Source organism: Carassius gibelio, chromosome B13 (genome assembly GCF_023724105.1).
Source record: "Carassius gibelio isolate Cgi1373 ecotype wild population from Czech Republic chromosome B13, carGib1.2-hapl.c, whole genome shotgun sequence".
In the NCBI taxonomy this organism is placed as follows: Eukaryota; Metazoa; Chordata; class Actinopteri; order Cypriniformes; family Cyprinidae; genus Carassius; species Carassius gibelio.
This window is the reverse complement of record NC_068408.1, coordinates 14,787,960-14,811,222: the sequence shown is the minus strand read 5'-3', so window position 1 is coordinate 14,811,222 and position 23,263 is coordinate 14,787,960. Positions and strand designations below refer to the sequence as shown.

General features: G+C 37.0%; 1 protein-coding gene across 4 annotated transcripts in view; it reads left to right on the top strand.

Moving 5' to 3' along the window:
- The window catches only part of sertad2b (SERTA domain containing 2b), a 33,024-nt gene that overhangs the window by 1,135 nt on the left and 8,626 nt on the right, over positions 1-23,263 (top strand). Inside the window, exon 1 of one of the 4 annotated variants that reach the window (XM_052572798.1) lies at positions 17,943-18,216. The exons of 2 other annotated variants lie outside the window; for them this stretch is intronic. The gene's annotated coding sequence lies outside the window, so the exon portion shown is untranslated. Of the gene's footprint in view, positions 1-17,942; positions 18,217-23,263 lie in introns of those variants that run through there. One more of the 4 variants, XM_052572797.1, reaches the window with a different exon arrangement.

The window sequence follows — 23,263 nt, the reverse complement described above, 5'->3', positions numbered from 1 at the left end:
TGTTGTTTCACAAGAAGAATGAAAAATAACATGCATGAATGAATCACTTACAGTAATATTAATATGCATTAAGAAAATAATTTTATTGCACACCAACTTTAAAAAGTTGACCCTCTTGAAAATAATTATTACACTGCTAAAATATATATTTTTTTTTACATGCATGAACCTTGAACTGCAGTAGTCTGAAATAACTGAATTGTATATTTCTCAAAAAAAAAAAAAAAATCTAGCTAGATAATAGTAGAGGATGCATGGGTCAAAGGGGACGTCCCGATAAGGTAGCCCAACTGGTTTGTGTTTCCCGCCTATCTGAAATCAAGTGGTTAAGGCAAGAGTTTGGCAATGGCGGATTAGCGACACATCTAATTTAGTTGATAATCCAGATTAGGGTGTGCTGTGTACAGTGTACAGAGAGCTCAGAGTTCAGACTCGTCACCTCATTAGAGGTCATTGTTGACCAATTAATACACTCTCCAGCCAGCCTGATACATTTTAATAATATTGATGTTGTCAAAATTGAAAGTTTAATTTTTACACAGTATTTTACTCTAAAGAGATATGACTTAATAATACATTTTGTTGCTTGCTTTTTCCTATAAATGGCAAGCTTTTAAACTTTAAAAGGATGCAAAAGTGACTTTGGTTGTTGAATACAGTTGTCACTCCCATAAATAACCAAACCTTGTGTTTACAGAGTGGGATTAAGCACTCAGAAGAGAAATTACAACTGTATTTAGCTGCAGTGTGTAGCCTGCATGGATAATGACAGTGTCTTGCATGGATATGACATTTACCAGCTAGGAGCAAGTCTTAATTCTGTAGTCTGTTTTGTACTCTTGTAACATGTGCTTAGCCCCAGCCTCTGTCTTTAGTAGACTTCTCATGGAAGGCTTAAATCTATAATATAGCCATAGTTATATTTTCTGACATTCTATAATGTGCTATAAATTATGAGTCCAGTGTTACTGAATTGCTCAAATGCATTTGCTTTGAATTCTGTGTAAATGAACTGCCAGTGCCTGGGGCAGTGACCTGCTTTTGATTATAATGTGCAGGAAGCACATTCACTGTATTGAACTCTGAAGCGTCAAGCACGCTGACGACCTGGGGATTTTGAATGCTAAACCTCTAGAGAGATGTGTCAAAACTCCCCTTAAGAACTTTATAACCTGCGGCCTCCATTTTCATGTATTGCTGTTTTGTGCTATAATATGTTATTAACTGTTAAAGTCACCACAGTTTGATCAGGATTAGTTTGTTTTCCTGCGGTTGGTCAAGGTATTTTTCATGTGTATTTTGTGTTGATTTTCAAGATGCTTCTGATTGGCAAAAAAAAAAAAAACTTCATTAAACACTTGTAAACTAATGTATGTTGAGATTTGCATCAGATAATCAGCTTTATATGTATGGTTTTGTGATGTGGTAAGCTTGGTATGGATCTGAGAGCAAAAGACTATAAAGAAGCACACCAAGCAAAAATAACAAGCTAGCTTCAACAAATGTATGGTCTCATGTTTGATCTTGTTACCACTATTGCTTAAGTTTGGGGTACGCGTAGGTATGTCATTTTCAAATGCGATGGGGAATTATTTAGCACCATTCACATATTTAATTTCCGAACTTGCGTAAATCGTACAAAATGTAATAATGTAATAAAACATTGCCAGATTCATGTTCATCTGTTTCAGACAAAACTTAATGTGGTTTTATCACCACATACTGGACATTTCACTTTGAAAGTGTCGCAAAATGTACAAGAACCAGTCATTCATTTAGAAGAAAATGCGCCAGGGTTGAGAAATGTGGTTGATCCTCTCATCCTCAAAGTCAGCCTGCTGATGATACAAGTGGCTCTGTTCAAGTTTATTTCACCAATTTTCTTTGAATAAGTCAAGAAAGATCGAGTCATTTATACTTGTTTAGGCTTTTAGCTGTTTGAAAGAATATGCAAATAGTGACACATACAAGTAGCACTTGAGAACTACAGCTCTTAATTGTAATACCATTCTAACTTGTGCTGATATTGAGTCAGTGTTCTCGAGTATTTACTCTCAAATGATCTGCAGTAGCAGTGGCAGCGAAGGCCCCAGCAGGTCGGGGAGCTTTGTAGAGATCGGGTGTCTCTGGAACAGCAGCAATGCCAGAGTTAGCCAGCTGTCTCTCTGACACACGCACACATATCGAGAGAGAGGCCTCTCTCCTGCAGCCAGTTGTACTGCAGCATTAATATTTCATACATCCACCTTTAAAGAAGAAGGAGGCATGAGAGAACGAGCCGGTGAGGGGCCTCAGAAAAGCATAGCATCTGCACATACCATGACAATGCATGAAGCTTAACATGCTCTCCAGTCCTAAAGCATCCTCCACTTTATATATGTTCAAAATTCACTGTTCTGTCTTTGTGGATTTGATATGACACAAAGTATATTCCTATAGCCTGACATGGAAATATTGACTATTTCTGTTTATTTATTTATTTTTTTACATTTTTTTAGACAATAGATATGTTGCAAATGGTTTTTCGAGTTTTTTTGAGGTAGTTTATGTACATTGTTGCTTGTTGATTACTTGCGGTCAGTTAATATTTAACCTTTTTATAGTTGTATTGATCTAGGCACTTGACACTTGATTTTGAACTTCAGTCTTATTTATATTAAGCTAGCTAAAATATTTTAAACTGTGGATGTGAGCATTTTTATTTTACATTGTACCTCCCCTTACAAATTTACCATAGCTATTCAGTTGTTTAACTATGGCATTTGTGATAATTAATGGATCCCGATTACCTAAACTCTGAAAGCAAATGCCAAAAATACAACAAACTGCCTCATTCCCATGCCTGATTATTGAATATGAATATAACCATGTTTTCACAGCAAATGGCACTTTTTCTGTCGTCTTTGGGGTTTAGAATGTTGACATGTTTCTGATTTCTTTCATAGTGTTTTAAAGTATACAATTCTTAAAGTATAAAGTTCAATTAAATGCTTCACATTAGTAATCTGCTTTGTGTTATTCAGGCATACATATTTTGGTTGAATTAGCCACCACATTAGTGGTTCTCACATAAAACACTGATTGCATCAGATATTATTCAATTCCGTAAAATCACTTGCAAAAAATGTAGGAAAACCCCTGATAAAGACTCTCAGTCTCTCTTGCCCTGTTTCTTTATCTATTTATCTGGCATATTTTCAATGCAGCCTATCTTCCCTCCTCTAGCATTAGAAACATTTGTGCTGTGTGCACAAGTTGTGCATCAGAATAATTTTCCCTCTCTTCTTGTATAAAATATTCTTTGTTGTCATGAGATGTTTGAATATCGTGGGTGGAAAATGGCAAATCAATAAACATTTCTGAATACATTAATACATTGTCTGTGGGCACCTCTTTAAGTTAGATAGATACTAGGAGTTATTGTGTGAATGGTTTCATACAGTATGTTTGTACATTTGTCAGTCCTTTGCAGTAAATGTGTGTTATCATTATAACTCATTTAGAATGTAGCTCTGAAATTTGTTTACATCATATTTTCTTTTAAAGTCTAACTGAACTCAAAATTGACCATATTTACTTTGTTTGCCTAAATTGAGCATTTTGTGGTGAACAATTCATCCATGCAAGTCAATCCACACAAAACATTTTTTTGGCTTTGTAATCTTTAATCAAAATCTGAAAATGCCCCTCCCCTCTGCATTGGAGGACCTTCCTTGATGACGTAGGTTTGGGTGTCTGCTTAGCGTTCGTAACCACGCCCCTCCAACCGACAGTAGACAGGCTGCCTGTGTGTTTGCTAGCATTGACAGCGCGTGAATGGAGACATGGCGAGGAGGTGCATTTTTGGTTGAGGCATTCACAAAAGACTTCTGTCCCATTGGACAGAACTAAATGGGGTTTGTGAGATATCTGTCATTAAACACCTACTTTTCTAGATCCAATCAGGTGCTAGTTGGAAAATAAAGCCACACCCACTAATTTTCCTCATTTAGTATTCTGTTTCTTTCGGAAAAATACGTCACAACACTGGAGAAAAGTCGTTTGCAACTTCCGGTTCACGCAGACTTTAAGGAAAAATAAATATAGATGTAATCAGTAGTATTTAATAATTGAATAATGTTGTGGTGTGGTATGTTTTCCCCCTGAGGGTTGCTTTGATACGCTCCTGTGTATATTGCAGAAAACAGGGGAATTCTGATGACTAAGCACTGAAGCACACATCTTCTGCTGGACATACAAGATCTCTCTGTCCTGCAGTGAACATGTCTTAAAGGGACAGTTCACTCTGAAACAAACATTCTGTCATCATTTACGTAACTTCATGGCATTCTTTATTTTTTCTTTGAACACTAAAATGTTAAATCTGCTGGTTGAATTGTCTGTATAGTCAGTAGTTAAAAAAAATGAATTAAAGCAGTCCATTAAATGAGTCCATATGAATTGTGTGCCATATTCTAAATCTTCTAAATTCACATAGTTTTGGGTGATAAATTCATTTTGATTTGTGAAAAAAAAATCAAGAACTGGATTACCTGAATTATAAAAAAAGAAATTAATTATTGCTATATCTCTTATGAACCGTAATGAATGTGCCAGTGAATAATGACTCAATTACTATAATTTTCAAATGTTTGGGGTCAGTAAGTTTTTTTAATATATATATAGTATATTATATTAAAGTATATTATAATTATTATAGGATGCATTACATTTATAAATTAATTTATAATGTTAAAAAAGATTTCAGTTTTCAATTTTAAATATATATTCTTTTGTATTAAATTGTATTTCACAATATTACTGATCTTGCAGTATGTTCAATCAAATAAATGCAGACTTGGCGAGTATAACTTTCTCCAAAAACATAATTTCTTCTATATATAAAATATAGTGCATGGTTTTTCTTTGGTGCTTTTTTTGAAAGATGCTTGAAAGTTCCGGCACTTATTGCAATTATACATAGCCAATACATTCTTATCCATAAATGTGAGTAAATTCTGACAGAGTTTTCATTTAAATACAATTGAAGGGCACAGTGTCATCCAGGATGAATTTAATTTCTGGTTTTGCCTTGCCAGAGATTACTTATTTGAAACCATTCTTACAGTATTGTTTATTGATCTGTTATGTTTGGTTCATTTCATTATGCAAGATAGCCTACACGGACATTAAAGTCCTGCATCCTGCCCGATCTCTTTGTGTGTCATGTCTCTGCCTTGTTGTTGCTTTTCAAATAGTCTCTTCCCTAGTCTGATTGTGCTGTGAATTGTCGGTATTATTGAATAATAGATGAGGAGAATCCGTGGGTGTGTCTGTCTCTGGGATCTTATCAGACACTGAGTACAGTAAGAAAGATCAAACCTCAACCTCTCACACAACAGTTTACCGACCTCAGCTTATTATTTTCTCCCACCAACACCAGATATTTCTTGATGTGCAACTCTAGTTTCAATTTATACCATGATTTCACAAGCTGTCATTACTTGACATGCTTGGTACCTTATCAGAGTACTTAAATAATAAACCTCTTGTCATCCACAGGAGTGCCTATGCTCGTGAGTGTGTTTACACCAGTGGGGTAATTATCAGCTGATTAACTGCTGTGGGCTCATTGCACAGTGTTCAGCATGTGTTAACATCTGAGCCCCATGTTGCAGTCAAAGATGCAGAACCGGTGCTGGTTTGGTGCCCTGTGTCATAAATGTATGCCAAACCCGCACAACAGAGGCTTTAGTGAGGCTCTGAGCTGCAGGAATAAAGGGTGCATTCTCACATGCCTGGCCCTCTCGTCCAGCCTCCTCATTATGTCTGTGGAGTGGAGCAAAGTCGACTCGACTCTTATTATAAAACTGTCTATTATTACACCACTTTGAGCCAATTTCTCTTCTCCCGCCGCCAGTAGCTGTAAAATAACTATCTTGTACAAAAAGGCGTCTTAGTTAACATAGAAACAACGGAGCTGGTGTGTTGAAGCAAGTTCACTCTTTTAAGCGTTGGTCTTTCGAAACGTTTCGATGGCCTGACAGCCTATTTTTTTGTGTGTGTGTGTGTAAATGTATTGAAAGTTTTTTGAACAGCACTGATACTAATACTTTTTAATAAAAATACAAATAGAGTCAAAAGTTATAGACTAAGGATCTTCAACAGGTAGTCTTTAAAACTGTCTGTAAAACTGCTTTGGAACAATTTAATTTAATTTAATTTAATTTAATTTTTTAAAGTAAAAATAATACAAAAGTCAAAAGTGAATTTTAATTAAAGAAAAATCTAATTAAATTGATTTCTTTTTTATTTTCATGACAAGTTAAAATTAAGTTCAACAAAAAGTTTCATTACACCCCCACAAAAAACTTTTTATACATTAAATACATTTAAATTGTGATGTTTAAGTATATGTAAGCATCATAAGTATAAATACATTGATGTGGCATTTTTTTTATAAGTAAGTTTAACATGCAGTGTGTAACGTTGGGTCCCAAACCTTGAGAATGGTTGAAGACTTCTGATAAAGGTGAAGGTTATTGAGATTCCTTAGACAGAAACATATTTTCATAATTTTGTTATTCTCTTGTGTTCACTGTTGAGGCGTGTGAACCATTGAAGCACCTACAGAAGCTCTAATAGCACAGCAGCTGTCTCAGAGAGAGGCACGCCATTCAGACGCCTTCACCGTTTCATCAAACAGATGCTCGATATCTAATCCGACTCCTTCACCTAGCATGTCACGGTCAAAATCATGGCTGAATGTGAGAATGGGCTGTGGGCACTGTGTGCCATATGAGATTCACGCCCTCCTGCTCGTGGTGATTGGGTGGGTTGTCAGTGTTGTGACCTGGTGTTTGACAGGCACTGCTCCTCCCTATTGTCACCTGGCTGTTGGGAAACTTAAAGCACTGTTAGGAGACACCTATTGTATTTCTTTTCAATCCTCCTCATTATGGTGTCCAGCATAAAGTTTGGAAGAGATAGAAAGCAGCTTGCTTCAGTTTATCAGGGAGACACCACCACCCTCTATATGTCAGTCTTTGTTTTTTTACAAACCTGTATTGAGGATCAAAAGTCAACGATTACATTGATCATCTGGGATTTAATGACTAATTTAAACCTGGAAATTAACCAAAGATTGTATTGCATGGATTAGGGGTGTGCAATATGTATATAATATCCAATACATGCGAACTGATCGTTATTGTGTTTTCAATCACATAAAATTACCCTGTATACGTTTTTGATCATCTTACATTTTAGACACTATGGAGTCATTATTGTCTGTTTTCACTCTGTTTCTCATTTGAAAACAGAACTTTTGAATCTTTTTTGAACACATTGGGTGAGTCCGTGATTCATTTTACCATTCATAAAGATAGCTGCTTTGTCCAAAATAAAATAAAAAATCAATACTATACAGTAGGATAAAAACAGAGTATATGTCCAAAATGATAGTATTTGAAAATTGAAGGCAAAGAGTACCTGGATGACCCAATACTTTCACAGGATTCTGAATAGTGGATTGGATGGTGTCTTAATTATCTCATCTGACAGTATTTATGAATGGCAGTAATGGGACACAACTGACACTGCTAGGTCACATGACAGTAACAGCATGGGGATGTAGTATGTCTGAATTTCATCTGCATTCATATTTTATAGAACATACTTTTAATCGGTCACAAAATAATTTCAAATACAAATGTACTGCATACTGTGATGCAGGTCATTATGTGCCATTTGAACAACTTATTTGAATGAATGACTCAGTGACTCATTACAGCTGTGACTTGGTGCCACCTACTGGCATATTATTTATATTACGTTTTCCTTTCTTTTTTTGAATCATTAGATATTTCAACAATGGAATGTAAACCCTGCTATGGATACGCAATATATTGGTATCAGTGAATATCATTTATTATACTAATATTGGCCCAATATTGGCCCCTTGCTTATTTGTGTCTAGCTTCCCTCTCTCTGTATTTTGTGACTAGCAATATGTCTGCCTTAGACTGGGCAAGAAGCATTTAACATGCTTTCAATTATCCGACCCAATGTTATATTTACCATGCCAGTTAAAATAATGTCTCGTCTCACTGCTCCCAATGTTTACATTTAGCCTGGGTCTATACGCATTTGCTGAATATATGTGACTTTTGCTGCCATTGTTGGGACATAGTCTGTGTGAAAGTTTATACTCTTTTACCCCTCAAATATGGCAACAAATTTATGTTGACAAATTAGACTTGTGACAATGTGTTTAGTAAGTTCCTCAGCAAGTAAAACACAACAACAGAAATGACAAGTTTGTGTGGAGCTTTAGTTGGGTTAGTTTCAACAGAACACGAGTTGTCTACTGTTCATACTACTGTTCTGGAAAGACTCCTAATCACTCTTAGTGCAGAATATATATTTTGCCAAGTGAATGTGGACAAAGGACTTGGTGTTTGTGTGTGAGGATGGTGGGAGGGGTGAGGGTATGAGGACAGAAGTGTGTGTGTGTGTGTGTGTGTATGAGAGAGAGTGAGCCGGAGCACAGCGAACGGTTCGTAATGTGGTAGTGGTGCTGGAGAGGATGGGAGGAGATGGAAAGGGCTGAAGGGGAGGGATGTGCTTTTGTTTTGTTCTCTGTTGCTGAGCAATGGGGACTAAAGCATTGGGAACAGCTGTGATAGCTAAAGCTTTTCTCTTTCACTCTGCCGGAGAAGCCCTGAGGCACATACACAGATACAGCAGCCTAATATATGTGTGTGTGTGTGTGTGTGTGTGTGTGTGTGTGTGTGTGACCCAGGAGAGGGAAAAAGAGAGGGAAAAGGAGGCTGATATTAACTGAAGGAGGCATTAGTGTTCTTACGAAGGTCAGGTAATCACTTTGTAAGTGAGTGAAATTAGTACAAAGAAAAAGTGACTTCTGAAGCAAATTAGTTCAGATGGCTTTGTGTTGAAGAGGATCCTGGGAAATGTAGTCACACAAAAATGGAATAAGGTGTAGAGAGTTACAGGCATGGATATACCGTGGATAGTGACAGGAAAGAACTGTATTTATTTTATTTTATTTATTTTGGAAAGAGCATACATAATTCATACAATAATTTAGGATGCACAAAACTGATTTAAAGTGACAGTTACATTTACTGCTATTATAAATTAATGTTCTTTTGGAGTGTCTGTTCATCAAAGAATGCTTAAAAATCTGTTTTCAACACTGACAATAATAAGAAAAATAGTTTCATTAGCACCAAATCGGCATATTAACCTATAATGGATGCTGAGAATTCTACTTTGCCATCACAGAAATAAATGAAAGTTCAGAATATATTAAAATAGAAAAATATTGTACAATTTTAGTAAAATTACACAATAGTATTAGTATTTGTTAATAATTTATATAAAATATAAATTATTTTATATTTTATAAATATTAATATTTATTCAAATGTGAGTTTTATCATTTTGTAAAACTTTTTGCGTTTTTCAAGCTGTTTCAAGCCGTTTTTACAGTCATTTTACAGTTGAGGATCTTACCATTAGACACTGGTGTTATTTTAAAAGAACATTCCTACAAACTACTGTTTTAATATCAAATTTCTCAATTTTAGTTGCCAATAGCCTCGTGGGCAGCAAGCACACCGACATACAGCATGCACTGTTGTGCTTCAGGCGACCCGAGTTTGGGTCCCAGTTCTTTGCCGATCCCATCCCCCCTCTCACACAATAATGGCAAAAACGGCAACAAAAAGAAAGAAAGAAAATTAGAATTACAAACATTCAACTGTTGATTAATTGACAGATTAATTGCATTTGAGACCAGTTTTACTTTGTGCATAACTTAAATCTTTCAGGTGTATCTTTGTCTTAAATGTTATAAAACCATGGCAGTATTTTTGATTTTGCAAGAAGAATTGTCCTGTCAACTTACTTCACAGACTTCACTGAACGACTACATGTTCAACAAAGGGAGGGCTATAGATTAGGAGCTCAGTAGTTCTGACTAAAATGTTCAGCACGAGAATCATAGAGACCGTAATGTTTGTGTTGTAGAGTTGTGTGTCTGGACCTTAGTTATTGGAGCAGCAAACTCTCTCCATAGGGGTCTTCCTCCATCCATTGTAAACAGACAACTCATACGCACCCACCGCAAAGATCACGCCACTGTGCTCCTCGAACAACCACACTGACCAGGCTGAACAATGTACCCATAAATGGCCTGGCTCAAGGGAGTCTGGACTGCAGATATGTAATTATTGTCTCATTTTTCTGTTTTACAGGACATAAATTGGGTCATCAAACTCTGAATTTGGCTAATATTGATACTGAGAACATCAAATTGTGATCAGTGATTGTTGGTGAAGCTCTTATCCCAAGTGACATCTCATTAGTGGCATTGGTCCAGGGTTGTCCAATCATTTCATTACCCACAATCCCAAGCACTCTGGTGCCTTTCATTTTTCGGTGTTTGATGTTCTTAGTGACATCTGTGGCTTCATTCTCTTCAACAGGCCATTTCAGAGGGAGCAAACACGGCAACAAATGCTGAAGTGTTTTCAGCAAGTAAACAGAAACTAAAATAACTGAAGCAGTGGACCACAGAATACCAAAATTAAACAGGGGGGAAAAAAGAAGAACATAGAAATTGGGATTTAAGACATTCTTTAGGAGCTCCACAAAGAGACATGTTGAATACGGAGGTGCTGGCATGCAGAAGCCCTAAATACCAAAATGATTGCTTTTTGCTATGAGTTGTTTTTCATTAAGACATTCAATCGTCTTCATTTGAAACCTGCTGTTTTTCGCTTCTTCTTCTTCTTCTTCTTCTTCTTCTTCTTCTTCTTCTACTTCTTCTTCTACTTCTTCTACTTCTTCTACTTCTTCTATTATGTCTATTAGTTTGAAGCCATGTTGGTGAAAACATGTTTTTTTATGACTCAGACCATCTTCAGCTGTGACTAATATTAATAAATTCATGCCGCCTGTACCATGGATCAAACAACTGTACCCTATCAAACAACTGCCTGATGTGAGAAAGACAAATATCCAATGTTTAGAGAAAACAGTTTCAAAGTTTGCAGACAGTGCAATGTACGATGCTGGAATGTTTATTGAATTAGTCAGCCGGAGAAAAAAAGGCAAATCATGAAAGGAGAATGTTTGCCGTCAAGTGTGACCGCTGTAGAAACGTACCTGTTTTCTGCAATTACCGTCTCTCTCAACTTGGGTTTGGTACTGTTACATTAGTCGTGAGTCTATGAATAGCACAATAGGAATGCAATCATTCATAGGGCATTAAGTGCACAGACACACACCAGAAAGACTTGCTTAGTTTTCGTGCTCGCCCATGTAATTATGTTTTCATTCAAACACATTATTTACAGACATTATGGCAAATTACTCACAAGCACACGTGATAAAGTTTTGATGGAGCCAGTGTACACACTCACAGACACACTCAGAGAAAGTGCCAGTGACAAATATGTGAGTGTACAACAACATGGAAAAAAATAGAAATGCACTTGTTAAGTGGACTAAGAAAAGTTTAAAATCAATGATATGAAATATTTAATGTGGTGTGGATATTTCAAGTATTTTCCTTACACCTTGAATACTGTACATGTGAGAATAATCTTAATCTTTATTGTCAATAACACTCTCAAATATATAGTTGTTTTTTACAAATACAATGAATAACTACATGATGTTTTACAACTTTGGCTTGGCATTAAAAAGGTCAAATTATTTTAGATTTTAGGAGACCTATTGACTCTAACAAGGGTCTTCTACTGATATCTTTCCTGTTTTATGTTTTACACAATAATTTTGTTTAGATATAATAATAAAAGATTCTGCTTAATTTGGTTTCCTTTTTAAAAAAAAGTTTTTTTTTGGTCCCACTTTATATTAAGCGGCCTTACTATGTACTTACATTTAAACGGATCGTTTGGTACAGTGTTATTGTGTACTTGTGCGTTTTTACATTGTACTTGTATTTTTAAAAATACCTGTGTGTAATGACATCTATAATTACTTAATCTCTGTTATTACATTTATAATTACACTATTGATCCATTCCTTACACTTTAACCAACCCATAACAATAAACCTGTCCCATATCCCACCTCATTATGCCTCCCAAAAAATGTGTCAAAATGATTTTTTATTTATTCAAATGAAAATGATAGTCAGTCAAGTCATTGCATGAGTTAAAGAATTTCAAATAAATTAATAGATGCAGATAAAACAAAGTGTTTCGTGTCATTGACCCTTTTCCTTCATATTCATGCTGAATTATTATCTCTTTATCCTCCCACAGAAAATTTCCTTTTAGTCATGGCACCAACCTTTAATGAAATATCTTCCTTTTCCTGCCGGATTTTACTGAATATGTTCTGTGCCAAAACATCATGCCATTAATGTAGGACCTTTCCGCTCATTCTGGGTCTTTGTGTCCACTCAAAAATTTGGCTCCCAATAAACACATCTTGAGCGTTTTGAAGTTCTCCAGCCCCAGCCAGGAGAGTCACAGAATGAAAGAGAAAAACAGCATGATGTATGGTGTCCTGTCATATATGGAGTCCACTTCCAAAACCACAACCATCACTGCATTGGTTTTGCTCCAACCCGGGTGTGTAAGTGTATTTATGTGAGCGTATGTTCATGTGAGACGTGCAAACCTACTAATGTCTGGAGGAGGGTTGGAAAACGCTGTGTTATATCAATATTGTTCTGCATAATCACCATGGAAATGGGATAAAACACAAGTGTGTACACAAAGTTCAGCGTTCTTTCCATTTTTTTTTTTCTTAAAGCACAGCACGCCTCATGGCATGGCCTGCTGTTCTTTGCTTAATACACAGCACCTTAGGGAGAGCAGTGATGGATGACTTACAATAACCCTTTTTCATTTATCTTCTGTTTCCTTGCTATTGAGATGATGATTGTTATCCAGCGATCGCATTTTCTGTTTATTTTAAAATAACTGTTATCACAGCGTTGCTAGTAGGCTTTCTTGTAAATTCCTGCGCTTGCTCGTGTTAAGATGATCCCTATAATTAAATATGCGAGTTCTTTGTGTTTCTGCGCTTTATCTTGTCCCCTCTTCTTTACCTACCCACTTCCTGCAAGGCAAGAGTGCTATGCACACACATTCTCATATCTCTCCGTTTTCCCTCCAGGTTTCTCTTTCTGAAATGTTGCATGACTCAGAGTGTGTAGCATTGCTCTGCACATGTATGCAGTAAGAGGAGTTGGGTCGTGAGGGTCTGATTCTGATGTGGAGGCGGTACAAGAGGGAAATGCGATAGACTTGGCCATAGGGAAAGTGGGCAGCTGGATTCGCATAGGGGAGATTCATGTCATGCTTGTCTGACAGCCTGGCACGTGGTGCACCTCAGACATGGGCCAACCACAATGAATAATAAATAAATGAAGAAAAAAGGGAATCAGATTTCAGACCGGTTTTGACTTCTGACCTTCCATGGCCACTACTGGCTCGGCAATATAGTCAAGACAATATTTTTTCACAGACTTTGTTGCCAAATGTTTCAAAATAAAATATAGCATTTTTGAATAGCTGAAAAAAAAAGCTTGATTGATATTTTATTTATAATCAATATACCACTGAATGGTAATAAACAGTAATCTTTACTTGGATATATTTAAGAATATATATATATATATATATATATATATATATATATTAATGTATGAGCAATGTCACACAGAGAACTTTTGACTTTCTTTATTCTGAGTCATGCCAAATAATTGAATCTGTTTTAAACGGAGTCAGTGAAACAGACTGTTTAGATGAACTCTTACTTTTTTTCTGTTTCACATAGAGCAATGGATAGTACTTTTTTCAATCCCAGTGCTATTGAAACGTGTTTTAACATGCTCATACTCATGAGTCATGAGACAAGAAAAGATATGCGAAACTTATGTAATTGCACAGAAACTTTAATTTTTTTTTTAAATAAATACTTTTGTTTAGCAAGGTTGCATGATCCAAAGTAACAGTGAAGTCATGTTACAAAAGGTTTCGGTTTTAAATAAATGCTGTACTTTTGAACTTCCTATTCATCAAAGAATTCAGAAAAATGTTAAGCAGCACAACTGTTTTCAACTGATAATAATACAAAATGTTTCTTCAGGTTATCAGCATATTAGAATGATTTCTGAAGGATCATGTTACGCTGAAAACTAGAGTAATGACTGCTGAAAATTCAGCAAAACAAATCCATCCCAGAAAATACATTTACATATGTCATGTTTGAAGAAAACCTTTTTGTTTTGTATTTGTTTGTAACTTTATTTGTCTTTAACATGTGAACAAAACACATTTGAATAAAAATAAATAATTTTGAATAAAGCCTAAATGTAGGCTGCTGTAAGGAAAATGTAACACACGCACACACACACACACATATAAATACTTTTTAATATGATGTATCATTTTTTCCATATGGGATTCTTTCAGGCCACTGATTTAAACAGGTATTTATCAATGGCCGCAATCAGATATGAGGTTAAGATGAGGGAGCACCCCTTGCTGAAGTGTGTCTGCATGATAATGAGCCAAATTAGACAATGAGGGGAGACAGACGTGCCAAGGGTACTCAACGGAGTGTAGAGGAGGAGTGGAGTGGACTGTGGTGTGGAGGGGTGGGTTTAGCAGGAGTTTAGTTAGTGCCGTTTCTGCTGGCACCAGAACCCTGTGTCTCTGTGTCACTGGGACCCTGAAGATGCTTGTAATGAACAGCACTGCAATCAAGCAGCTCTTTTATTTGCATGACTGTGTGTAATAGAGCAAAGTGATTTCACACCACTTTTGGTGATATCAACACCAAATATCTGTCATCAAATCATGAGAAGAGGGCTTCATGTTTTACCTCAGACATGCATGACCTGTTGTTTTGAAGCTTTTCAATTAAAGGGACAGTTCACCCAAAAATTAAAATTCTGGCAGTACTTACTCACTTAACATCCTCATGATGTTCCAAACCATTCTTCTGTGGAACCATAAAGAAGATATTTTAAAGGGATTTTTGTCCAGTTTGTTTTGAACCCCATTGACCTTCATTATATGGACAAAACCATTCTTCAAAATATTCTTTTTTGTTCCACAGAAATTCATAAAGGTAAGAATGACATGAAGCTGAGTAAATTATGACAGTTTTTTTTTGTCCTTTGATAATGATCTATCTATCTGTCTGTCTGTCTGAGTACACTCTTAAAAATAAATGTTTTATGTACTTCTGAAACCCCCTTTTGGAATCTTTATTTTTAGGACTGTATATAATGAAAACTTTATAAGAGTTTTGTTTGTTTGTTTGTTTCTCAACTTAAACAAAAAATGAAAATCCTGTCTAAACTCTCAATTAAGTTGTTCAAAAGAAAACAAAAGATTGTTGATAACCTTTTAGTTGCTGGTAGCCATTGACTTTTTCTATACTATGTAAGTCAATGGCTACCAGCAACTGTTACACACATTCTTCAGAATATGTTCTATTGTGTTCAAAAGAAGAAAGAAATTCATACAGGTTTGGAACAACATGAGGTTGAGTAAATGATGATTACATTTAAATTTTTGAGTTAACTATCCCTTTAAATACAAAAGAGTTGCACATCATAGTAGGATTATCTCAGGAAATAAAGCAGTTGCTCATTATTGGGTAATGACTCATATGTTTTTTGAATGGATGCCCACACTGTTCATGCCATGTTCAACGCTCTTGCTGAAGAGGCAATTGTTGGGATGTTCTCACAACAAATGATCATACACTGTCACAACGTATGAGGCAGGCTTCGTAAAGAAAGGCAGGAGAGATCCGGAGGGAGAGAGAAAGGGAGGGGAGAGAGAGAGAGACACATGGAGATGGGGGTAGAGAGATAGAAATGGGACGGGCTGCGCTTCCTTGCTTGTAGTGTGGGGGAACAAAGGGGATGTTGTAGATGCCGCCCAGCGGCCAGCACTACTCCGTCCTACCTCGACTGCTAACTGAGCCATTTCCTGTTTTTGACCTGAAATCTTTATTTAGAACCACCCTTCTGCTCAGCTCTCTCCTCCTCATTTATAACTACGCGGAGATAGACACAGGAACATGGATTCACACCACTGCTTTTTGTCTCACATTCACTCCAGTGCTGTTTTAATGTGGGAAATTTCAGAGCCATAGCTCTCGAGAAGTGTGAGACGTGTATGTGGCTTCAGATGTTTAATAAAGTTAGTATGTTTTGTGCAGTTCACTGTTGTTTTTTGTTTGTGCAATATGTAAGACTTTCTCTAACATTTGAGCAGGCAACATCCTAAACCTAAGCACGCTGCTGACTTAAAATAGGTGAGCGTTGTGCCTGCCATAATGCCTTGTTGCCAAATACACTGGCAATGGTACATGAACGGTGTACGCTGTATGGAAATGTGCCCTGTGTTATTGCAGTGGTGGCAATAAATCACACTGCATTGCTGAAGTGTGCAAACTGTGTTAGTTGGTTCCCTTGGAGAGAGAGTAAAGTTTATTTATGTGTTTTGAATTGTGTATTTACTTTGGAAATAATGCTTAATTGCCACATAAATACAGGGAATCAAGTCTAAAAATAAGGGCAGACGGTGAAGCATTTTATTCCGGGATGATGCATTGCTTAAAAGAAGCGTGCAACTTTTATGATCTCATATGTCATCTTGTGTCCAGTTTAAAATGATGTGTATTTATATCTGGCAGAACAATCATTAAGATAATTTTAAAGGATGACTTTTTGCATCAGATATGCTTGATGCTGGCAACAAATTTGTGAACTGTTTATTATAAATTTAAATCATATTGTTTGATTTAACTGTCTTATGTTTAACTGTTATTATACAGCTGGAGTATTAATTTACAGGGTTACAGTATAAAGCAGGTTATGAGTAATGCAGTGCTTGTCCTTGCCATGTGGTGGCAGTTCTATAGCTTGAGGCCTCTATAGGATCATCAGTAAGGTCATACAGTATGCAGCTGTTGGGAACTATAAGTCGAGCATGCATATTGCTCTCTAATATGCTCACTCTTCTCAAACAAACCCTTTTTCATTATATGCACTCAAATATCTTTTTATAGCCTTTGTATGACAGTACACTTTGTTATCACATTGATTAATTCTGATTTGTTGTATTAAAAAGATTTTTGATAATCTTTTAACGATAAAAAATTCAATATTCAGTGGTGTCCAACATTTTGTATACAACCTTTTTAAATCATGACCCCCATTCATTACAAAAACTGTAAAAAAAAAAAAAAAAAAAAGTAAAATAATATCATGATTTGACGCTTTTTACAGCATGGCAGTGAATAATCACAATGTTAACACAAACTGTCATGTTGACTGCATTCCTCATGCTCAGCCTTCAACCCTGTTACTTAACTAAAAATGATCAAACAAATATTTCCCTTCTCTTGCTAGCCTGTACTGACCGACAGCTTAAATTAGGATAAAAATGCAACCTTATCACGCATACTTCTGTAGTTTTTATTTTATTTTTAAATTTAGGCTATTTTATGCTTATTCTAAGAAAACATATAAAAATACACAAATCTGGGATTTAAATGGTCACACATTTAAGTAAAAAAATCTAAACCCCTTAGAATACAATAAAATAAAACTGTTTAATATGAAATTTAGTTTGACCTGCTGAAGTTGTCACTTCACATTTTCTGCAGACTAAGCAGAGCTTCAGGCGATATTAGTTTCAGATGAAACAAGACATGTCGACTATGTCAGTCCCATTTCTATATGTTATAGTAAAGATAGAATAGGATCATGTCTCGAGACCTATTAAGCTGCCTACTTCATCACAGACGCGTTCGGCGTCAGTTCAGCTCGCGCAAGTGTCTCGCGACGCGCCCGTGACGCTGTCTAGGAAGGCAGCGAGATAGTATTTGAGTCAAAGCCCGAGAGTTAGTGGGTGGACGCGTGGAGGCTGTGCTTGCGTGTGTAGGGGGTTGGACTTTTCCGAGGCCAGGCTCTGTGTAGTCGAGTTAAAGTCTCTCTCGACGTCATTCGCATTGGAAGGCGTATGTGTCGGTCATAGTGACGGACTCCGGGTTCGCGGATAGTCTCCTGTCCTTTTCTCTCTCCACAAACTCACTGCCGACCTTTCTCATCAGCTTGCGAGAGTTTTATCGGGGCCGACTGTCACCAATAAAACAAAGATCCATCCCGATGCTTCAGTTTATTCCTCCACTTGAAGTAGACGAGGTAAGCGCGGAGCTTATTCATAAATAACTGAGATCATGTAAGTGGCGTGGAAACGCCGCGGCGTCACTGATGTTGCACATAGCAGAGGCAACAGTCATACGTGTATTCGTGCATTGTTGTCTGGCGGTCGCTGCGATCTTAGGAAAGTTCACATTCATGTCGCAACCCAAGGCAGACCCGCTCTGAAGACGAACCGAGTCGCCAGTTGAGTCAAATTGAACATCTAGATATTTCTAAATCTTTTTATGGTTGCGCTCTATATATCTATACTGATATTAAAGACATCGATCCGATTGACTGATTGAAGAGCTCGGCTCTGAGACAGAGATCCAGACAGACACTTGACAATAAAATCGGATGTTTTTTATAGGTAAGAGCATGATGTTGGGCTTTACTGTATCTGTAAACAATTTTAACTAATTAAAATAGAAAAGGTACATTTTTGTTTAGTGATTTTTAACTAAAATCAAAGTGACAGCATGTTTATTACACTTTGCAACCACTTTCAATTTAACTGTTGATGACATTGAAACTCTGAAATGATTGTAGTATGTTAAATGAATGAACAGGGATGTATTAAACATGGTTTTGATTAGATGGTAAATAGGCATTGAATGGCTTTGACACAGTAGATTGATTTATTTTTGGCTTCTGATTACGATAAATAAATTTAGGCCTATTTGGTCGTCATGGAACAAATGCACATACTGGAAAACGGCAGTGGGGGGATTGTGAGGGACAGTGTCTTTATGTCTCGGTGGTGTGTGAGCAATACCTTTCTTCGCTGTTTCATGAAAATTCACTTTAAAACACACTGTAGAATCAGCTGAGTTAAACTTTTTTAAAGTTTAATTAAAAAGAAAAAGCTTAAGTCACAACCTGCAGCAGTAAGTTTATAACTGTGTAGTTAAGATACTATGTTGTTTTCATCACTTAAACTGTCAATTCATTATCTTTACTGTAAAGAAGTCAGTGAATTCTGTGGCGACTCACAGCAGAGGTTATTTTGCAGTTGCTATCCTTGTCAGACACACTGGCATTCAAAGTCCGAATAGCTCACATGCACACACACACTCAGTAAATTCAGAGGATCAAGGTCCAGTTGGATTTTCTAGTGATTGCACGGTTCACATTAAGCAAAGTAGATCACAACCCCTGTTTTCGTCAGTCTGAGCATTGTGTGTTGCTGTCTTATTTCCTTTAAACGAAAAGACTGACTCTGTGACATTTACATGTTGCACTCTCCGTGTCATCTTTAAATGTGCACTTCCTTCCTGCAACACAGTCACAGAAGAAAAATGAGGTTTTGTCCCTCATCTAATTGTAAATGTCACAAAGTGGCACCATTCAGTGTCCAGAAATCACCTCGCTGACTTTTTGAAGAGTGGACATCAGAAAGTTGTTCTTTACCAGTATACATGTTGATGGGCCACTTGTGTTTTTCCTGTAGGGTTTACGTTGCAAAGTTGGGCTTATTTGTTAGTCTTGTGAATTATATAATTTTCAGTTATATACTATTACTTTCAGTAAAATAGCCTGTCTCACAGTCCACTCTCTTGAAAAGAGATATGATACTGTACCTGATTAGTGTAAAGAAGAGGACTACTAACACAAAAGAAGGAAGACTAATAATTATTGTTAAATAGTTTCATTTCCATCACCTGTTGCTTGAGTTTTATTTTCATTTAAATGGTGTGTGTATCTGTGTGTGTGCGTGTGCGTGCCTATCTTACACTTTCACATAGTGCTCCAAGACTTCTGCCTCGCTGGTCAAACCGGTTTGAATTGCGTTCCTCTCTCAGCTACTATTTAGCTGTTTTTTAACAGGAGTGTGACATTTAGGAGAAGTTTAAGGGAAGTTTTAATCTTTCCTCTCTTATATTGCACTCCCAATTTTTTGTTCACCATATATTACAACACAGCTTAAGTTTCTCCAGAAACAGTGGAATTATTTAAGGAATGATTTTAGTGTTAAATTACTCTTTCAGGGTTTGTCAGAATTACTTTATTACAGAGTGTTTTCTGTTAATATACATGCACACGTTTCATATATCCTTCCTTGATTTATGCATAAAGTATCCGACAAAGTGAACCTCTTCAGTGTTAGTGTGTACAGTATATGTGCATGATACAGTGCTTTGCAACATTCAGAATCAGTGCCTGTGGGAAATCTGTAATGCAGGTTTTCTTGTTACTCTTGCTGACGTAAAGAAGCTTCTCTGAGTGTGCCGCCTCTTTGCTGCTCTCTGAGACTGAGATCCATAGCTCTGCTTGCTCTGAAGTGATTCATCCTCTCCATCTATCCTTCATTTATGAGAGACTTTTGTAAAATTGCAGTTTTATGCTGGTTGTTAGATGGTTCTGTTCATGGTCTCCAAAAAAATTATATTAAGCAGTTACGGATGTTTTAACACTGCACTGATAATTAGAAATATAGTTTTTTGAATGCAAAATCAGCATATTTGAATAATTTCTAAAGAATCATGTGATGCTGAAGCCTGGAGTAATGGCTGCTGAAAATTCACCTTTGCATTACAGGAATAAATCCTATAAAATATTGAAAGCAGAAGCATTTGTTATAAATTGTACTTATGTATCACAATATTATGTTTTATTCTATTTTCGACAAATAAATTCAGCTTTGTTAAGAGAAATCTTTCAAATTCCAAAATATCTATAATGTAACAGAATTATATCAGCCATTACTCACTCTTTTTACATATCGTTACTAGTTATGACTCACAGTGGCCCAAAAAAGCTGTGACAAACGGACATCTTATCTGCTAATTTGAAGAGCATTAGTTGCAGAATGAGTTTTCATCAGCTCTCTTAGACACACTGAAAGTAAAGACAGACAGCTCAAAAATTTTACATTGCCACACAGTGCTTGCTTGCCTAGTTACTGATGTTTTGTTTTATTACGTTTCAGTTTTGGCCAACACAAGTGAGATCATGTTCTAGAAAACTGCAGTAATGCAACAGATGCATATCTGTCTACTTTTTAGTTGACTGTCTTTAGTGTAAGACGTCATGGTCTGGTAAAGCTTGTACAACAGGCACGGGTGAGGTACAGTACAGATACAGCATGCGACAGTTTTACAGACATGTTATTTTGTTAGTTTTTAAGATGTCAGACTGTTGTCTGACCCCTGCAGCTTTCACTCGGTGCTGTGTGAGAATGTTGCGTCTGGGCCTTCTCCATCTGTCTGTCTCGATCGCTCTATGTTTACCGTCTCACACATCTCCCTCTCTCTCTCTCTCTCTCTCTCTCTCTCTATCCATCTATCCTTTCTCCCACAGCCTTCTCTCTATCTGTCTTGCCTCTTTCCCTGTTTCTGTTAGTCTCACTTTCTTACTGTTTTGCTTGTTTGTTCAGTGTTATTGAGCCTTTATGGGGAGTTCCCATTTAAATGACACTCCATCTTTGCACTGCAACAAATTACAGAGCCCAGGTGGAGCGGATGGTGAAATGTGCTGGAAATGTTTCTGTACAATAATACTACAGAACTGAGAGTTTCTCAGTTTCTCCCCTCTCCTATCGTCATAATCATCATTGAAGACCCCATTAAAGCACAGTTAGAGTTTTATGAAAGTTAGTTCTTACTCCTAAATGTTGGCAAAAATCACTTTTGTTTAAAATATGCAGTCTTTCTGTATTTTTGTGAAATAAACTAAATCAGTTCTTTAGAATGAAAAAGCCCCTCCCCTTAATTCCAAGTGCCTCTGACCAGCAAGTAGTGATGGATTGATGAATGGATGGATGTATAGATCTACATGCATGTGACTTGGTCTACATTTGTGCCTTTATTTCTGCAGGTGTTTAAGAGCTACAGACAGAGTGAGTGATTGAGTGAGTGTGTATGTGTGTGTTTGTGGGAATCAGTACCCTCCGGATCTGAAATAGCACTGTGTGGAGGTGAGGGGGGGAGGGGAGCTCTAAAGCACAGGCATGGAAACGTGCAGATCCTGTTACAGGATCATAATATCACTGAAAACTCTGCGCTCTGTGCTCCATCCTCTCAGCAGCACTTGCTCGCCTGCTCACACCATCCTTCCTGCTGCAGTCTCTCACTCCATCTCCACCAGTACACCCAGTGCCGAAGCTCCAGCATCACAGCCGGTCCCTCATGTGCAGGATGTGTTGTGTGTAGGATTGGAACAGAACGTGCAGCCTGCTTAGGAGACCTGACATATTTCCAGACTCTTTTCTGACAACTCAGTCAGAGCTCTCCTCCCCAAAGGCCTCTGCCTTATTTTTTACATTATTTCCACCATTATCTGGTGCTGTGTCTCAGACACCTTGCTATAGGATGGGATCTAAGTTGCGCTTCTGAAGGTGTCCTTCAAAGGTGGGACTCTGCCAGCCATTTTGTCAAACTCTATAAAGCCTGTCTTGCAACAGAGAAATTTTTGACACTTTTTTTCCTGTTCTTGGAAGGTTTTCACTCGGGGTCATTGCTCAGCGCTGGTGTATTATGGGGCAAGGAGACAGGTTGTCTGTTTATGAATGTCTCTTTGCGTGAGGGAACACTGTGTGCTGCCCCAGCACTTCTTACTGAGGAGAGCTCAACATTCCCCTCTCTTTCCTTCTCTCTGGCTCCTCCTGTTGTCCCCCTATGGTTAATATATCCAGGTCAGGAGCCAGTGTACAGGTTGTCCAGTCACTCTGGTAAAGGTAAGTTGCAACTGGCAACCGTAACGAGTCAAAAAACCAAGAGAACCAAGAAGTGATGAAGATCTTTCCTCCTATGTTGTCTGTCTCTCTGGTTGCGCCTCATCATATTTCTTAGTTCCCTATGATGTGAATCACTGTATCTTAAACACAAATTATGACACTAGCAAGGGCCTTCAATCCTCTAAACATTGAGACAGTGATAATTATTTTATTTGATCACAAGATTGAATAAATTATAGTTAAATAGTTAAAAAAATATCCGGTATTAATCAACAGCCCCACTAAATAGCATGCCATTGTGCAAATTTGTCATAGCTACAACAAGAAAAATTACTTAGTGGAATACATAAAGCAATATACATACATAAATAT